Genomic DNA, 6,229 nt, shown 5'->3' with positions numbered 1-6,229 from the left:
ATTACAAAATATTTATTTGAAAAAAATTATTTAGAAAACAGAAAATTAAAAAAATATATATTTTCTCTTATGTTTATTTATTATTTAGAAAAAATTATACACTTAATATTAGCAGATTTATCAAAATAATTCTCTCTTTATGTTTCTTTATTATTATAAAAAGGAAGAGATGCAAAAAAATTCTTTCTTTTTTTTATTTATTGCTATAAAAGATAAAAAAATTATTTTCCTTCATGTTTATTCATCATAAATGTATTATATTTTTTTAATATTTTCTATTTATTATTGAAAAAAATATTTATCCATAAAAAATTAGAAATTTAAGCAAATTATTATCTCTTATGTTTATTTAATATTACAAATTTATTATTGAAACAAAAAAAGTTGTTACTAGTAAAAAGGTAGATTAAGAAAAATTATTCCCTTTTATGTTCATTTATTTGTAAATTTATTGTTGAAAAAAGTATATCTATCAAAAAGTAAGAGATTTGAAAAAAGTATCTATTATCTTTATTTAATTATAAATTTATTGAAAAGCATTAGCCATAAAAGAGTAGATGACGAGACAATGATTCACTCTTATGATTATTTATTATTATAAATTTATTACTGAAAAAATATTGGAAAAAAATTATCCACAAAAGACTAGCTTTAAAAAAATGATTCTTTATGTATATTTATAATTATAACTTTATCATTGAGAAAAATATCTGTCTACAAAAAAGTAAGAGATTAAAAAAAAAATTCTTGACTCTACTTATTTTTATAAATCTATTATTGGAAAAAAATATCTATCTATAAAAAAGTAATTGATTAAAAAAATCTTATATTTGTTTATTATTACGAAATTATTTAAAAAAATTATCCATAAAAAATAGGAGATTAAAAACAAATTATTCTCTCTTATGTTTAATTATTATTTATAAATTTATTGTTAAACAAAAATTTATAAAAAAGTAAGAGATTTAAAAAAGGTGATTATATCTTTTGTTTATTTATTATTAAAAAAAAGATTACCCGCAAAAGAGTAGGAGATTTATAAAAATGATTCTTATGTTTATTTATTATTATGAAAAGCAAGATATTTAAAAAAAATTATCCCTAAGAGTAGTTTAAAATAAATGATTCTCTTATGTCTATTCATTATTACATATTTATTATTGAAAAAAATATTATTTTATATAATATTTTTATAGTTATTTTTATATAATATTTATTGATCCGACTATTTATTTTTTCCATTTATTTATCTATTTATTTTTTCTATTTATTCCGAATATTTATTTTTTCTTCTGTTTATTCGTCATAAATTTGTTTTAAAAAAGACAGATTTTCTATTATGTTTATTTATTCTTGTAAATTTATTATAAAAAAAAAAATTTATCTATAAAAAAGTAGACTAGAAAAAACTTATTAACTCTTATTTTTATGTAATATTACAAATTTATTATTAAAAAAAATTGTTACTGTTAAGAAAGTAGATTACATAAAATGATTCTCTCTTATGGTTATTCAGTATTATAAAAAGGAAGAGATAAAAAGAAAATATGCGTAAAAAAGTAGATTAAAAAAAGATTCTTTTGTTTATTCACTATCATAAATTCATAATTAAAAAAAAAATTATTGTAAAAAAAATATTCATAAAAATGCAGATTTGAAAAAATTATTCTCTTATGTTTATTTATTATCATCAATTTATTGTTAAAGCAATATTGACAAAAATTACCCATAAAAGAATAGGTTAAAAAAAATGATTCGCTTGTGCAGATTCATTATTATACATTTATTATTGAGAAAAATATTTGTCTACAAAAAAGTAACTGATTTAAAAAAAAAAAGATTCTTATTTTTATTTATTCTTGTAAGTTTATTATTGAAAAAATAGTTATCTATAAAAAAGCAAGAGATTTAAAAAAGAATTCTCTTATGTTTATTTATTATTGCAAATCTATTATTTAAAAAAAATTATTATTGATTCACGTTTGTATATTCATTATAATAAATTTATGATTGATAGAGAAAATTTGTCGAACAAAAAGTAAGAGATAAAAAAAGATTTTTAAATTTATTTATTATTTTAAACAAAATATTGAGAAAAATATTTATCTATACAAAATAAAAGATTTCAAAACAATGATTCTCTCAATTTTATTCATTGTTACAAAATTATTATTTGAAAAAAATTATTTATAAAACCGAAGATTAAAAAATATATATTTTCTCTTATGATTAATTATAAATTTAAATTGGAAAAAAAATGTATAAAAAAGTAAGAGATTTAAAAAAAAAGATTATATCTTATGTTTATTTATTATAAATTTATTATTTAAAAAATAAATAAAAAAAATAAATATTAAAAAATTAGATAAATTTTCAACCAAAAACTAAATAATATGACTACTTTAAAACATTAACAGCTGAATTGAACCAAAAACTGCATTTTAAGAACATTTTTAACCAGAGGTAAATTTTTAACTAAAGTAATGAATCTTGAACCAAAAAAATTAATTTTTAAAAGGTCTTTTAACATAAAAACAATTGGAGAAATGTTCAACAAAAAAGATTAATTTTCAACCAAAGAAAGAATTTTTAACAAAAGAATTAAATTTCCAACTAAAATGATGAATCTTTAGCACAAAAATGATCCATTTTCACTCAATTAGTTTAACATTTAACCAAGTGGTCGAATGCAAACAATTTTCAGTCAAGACAGAAAAAAAATTGGTTAAAAATTAATGTTTTGAACATAGGATTTATTTTACAACGAAACAAATGTTATCTTAAAATTTAATCTAAAAACAGCATAATGCCTTTCCTGATCGATTCAGCGACTCGAAGTGCAGAACCTACCTAATGTTAAATGGATTCCTCCTTTGAAATAATTTTCATAACACTGTTTTTTTTGTTGTCGAAAATTAATTTTTTTAACAGAAAATTCAACTATGACATTTTTAGTAGAAAATTAAATTTTTAAAATAAAGTAAAATCTTTTTTCTTTAAAAATCTAACTAATTGTTTAAAAATGTATGGATTTTGTTAGAAATTCATCTTTTTTAGTAGAAAATTAATCTTCTTCTTTGAAAATTCGTCTTGCTGATTGAGGATTCAACCATTTTTCGTACAATTCATATTTTTTCAAAATTAATTTATTGAAGTGAAAATTAATTATTTTATTATTTTCTTTACAAATTTATTATTTTTTTAAATTACTTTCTATGATGTTAAAATTTACTTATATTACTTTTGGTTGAAAAGTGATATTTTTTAGATAAAAATCATATATTTGTTTGAAACTTTCTAGATTTTGTAGAAAACTTGTAATTTTTGTAGAAAAGTAATATTCTTAGTTGAAACTAATATTTTTCATCAAGGCTTCAGTTATTTAAAAAAAATCCTTTTCAGATTGTCAAAAACCAATTTTTTAAAAGAAATTTCGATTCTACTATTTTTGTTGAAAATTGATATTTTAAATTGAAAATTGACCTTTTTTAATTAATAATTCAATTTTTTTAATTTTCCTGTTTTGGTAGAAAATTAATCCTTTTGGTTTAAAGTCGATCTTTTTTCGTTAATGATTGAACTATTTGAAAACAAATTCATCTATTTTCATAAAGTATTTGGAAATTCAGAATTTTGTTGAAAATTCGTCATTTTTGGTAGAAAAATAAACTTCCTAACTGAAATTTCATCTTTTTTGCGAGGATTGTATTATTTTGTTGATAACTCCTTTCTCTGCGAAAAATTAATTTATTTAAGAGAAAATTCGATCATACGATTTTTGATAGAAAAATTATATTAAAAAAATGGATCCTTTTTTGTTAAAAATTTAATTTCTTTAAATCGTCTTTTTAAGTAGGAAATTAATCTTCGCGGTTGAAAATTCATCTTTTTCATTGAGGGTTTAATTTTTTTTTTTAATTCCTTCATAGTCAATTAAAAATTAATTTATGTAAGATAAAATTGGATTATACCATTTGTGATAGAGAATTGATATTTAAAAGTAAACATTGATCTTTTTTAGTTGAAAATTCAACCTTTTCTTTGAAAAAGCACATATTTCGATAAAAATTCAGGTTCTTGGTAGGAAATTCGTCTTCTTGGTTGAAAATTGATCTTTGTGATTAACAACAAACCTATTTAGTTGCACATTCCTTTTTTTTTTGTTAAAAATGAAATTCTTTAACTGAAACTTTAACAATCCCACTTTCGGTGAAACATTGAAATTTCGAATTAAAAATTGATATTTTTGTGTTGAAAGTTCAATTATTTGTTTCAAAAATCGTCTCTTTTATATAAAATGAATGTTCTTGGTTGAAAATGTATCCGCCTGTTTGAAAGTTCAACTATGTATCATCAAATGCATCTATTTTAGTAAAATTTCAATTAATTTGTTGAAATTTAATTGTTTGTGGTTAAATATTAATTCTTCTAACTATAAAGGAATTATCCTATTCCTGGTTTTAAATAATTATATTTCTAATTGAAAATTAATTTTTCCATTCGAAAATTCGTCTTTTTGGTAGAAAATTATTTTTCTTTGTTAAAATCTTATCTTGTTTATTGAGGACTCAACTATTTTCTTCATTTTTTTGTTTGTTTGTTAAATATTAATGTATTTAAGGGGAATTTTAATTATTTTATTGTTGTTTGAAAACTAATAGTTTTTTAGTAGAGAATTAATCTTATATTTAAAAAATTAATCTGTTTTTTTTATTATTCTTAACATAGATGCCCAATTTCGATTTTTTTTTGTCTTAAATCGGAAAAAACTTCTTGCATAATTTACTATAAAAAAATGTTAATCGCTGAAAGATTCTGCTATACAATGTGTAGAACCTACTTGATTTTAAGTAAATTCTACTTTATTTTAGATACTTTTTATAATGTTCTTGCATTGAAAATTAATTTAGTTGAAAATTATATTATTTCTTAAAAAAAATTTTTTTTAAATAGAAAATTAATCTTTATGATTGAAAGTTCATTTCTTTTGTTAAAACTTTTACTATTTTGTGTCATGGTCATCTGTTTAAATTAAAAGTTTAAATAACCTGTAGAAAATCTAATTTTTTTGTTGAATATTAACTTTTATAAACTAAAAACTGAATTATTCTATTCTTGTTTAAAATTTGATATTTTTTATTGAAACTTCATGTTTTTAGTTAAAAACTATTTTATGGGTGAAGAATTAATCTGGTTTTTTTTATTATACTTGACATAGATGTCCAAATTCCATTTTTTCTCTTATATCAGAAAAAACGTCTTGCATAATTTACTTTAAAAAAATGTTAATCGCTAAGATATTCTGCTATATAATGTGTACAAACTGCCTGATTTTAAGTGAATTCTATCTTATTTTAAATACTTTTTATATTATTGTGCTTGGATTGAAAATTATATTATTTGTTAAAAAAGATTTTTTTAATTGAAAATTAATCTTTGTGATTGAAAGTTCATCTTTTTTGTTAAAACTTTAAATATTTGGTGTCAAATTTGACTGCTATGGGTAAAATGTTAAATAACCTGTAGAAAATTTCATATTTTTTTATTGAATAATAACTTTTGTATACTAAAAACAGAATTATTATATTTTTGTTTAAAATTTGATCGTTTTTGTTGAAACTTGATCTTTTTAGTAAAATGTTTTTCTTTTCTTGACTTTTTTTTATATCGTTCGTTTTTCGGCTTCAAATTTTGATTTTTGGTTGATTAACAAATTTTTGAAAACGCTATAACTCTGAGAATTTTCTTTTAATCGAAAAAAGTCATTAGGACAAATTGTTTGTTCTTTGTAATACTATGAATATCCGTACATAGAATTTTCAAATTCAGAAAAAAGTGGTCTCAAAAATTTTCAAAATGCGCTCACTTTTTGAATTTTGATGAAAAATGGCTGGTTCATGAACTCGTCCTTTCTTTTAAGACCTAAAAAAAGTGTGCCAAAGATGAATTTGATTCGTTCATTTTTTCGAGAGTTATCGTGTTTACGGACGGACGGACAGACAGACGCAATCGTGAAAACCTGATTTTCGGATTTAGGGGGTCTCGAAACATGGGGATCCGTTGAAAAAGTGTGATGTCAAATTTCCGACAAATCTAATACTTTCTCAATCATAAATGATGAGAATGTAAAAATATCCATAAAAGAGTAGATTACAAAAAAATGATTCACTCTTATGATTATTTATTATTATAAATTTATTACAAAAAATATTGGAAAAAATTATCCATA

Source organism: Belonocnema kinseyi, chromosome 4 (genome assembly GCF_010883055.1).
Source record: "Belonocnema kinseyi isolate 2016_QV_RU_SX_M_011 chromosome 4, B_treatae_v1, whole genome shotgun sequence".
NCBI lineage: Eukaryota > Metazoa > Arthropoda > Insecta > Hymenoptera > Cynipidae > Belonocnema > Belonocnema kinseyi.
Note: the sequence above shows the minus strand (reverse complement) of the source record.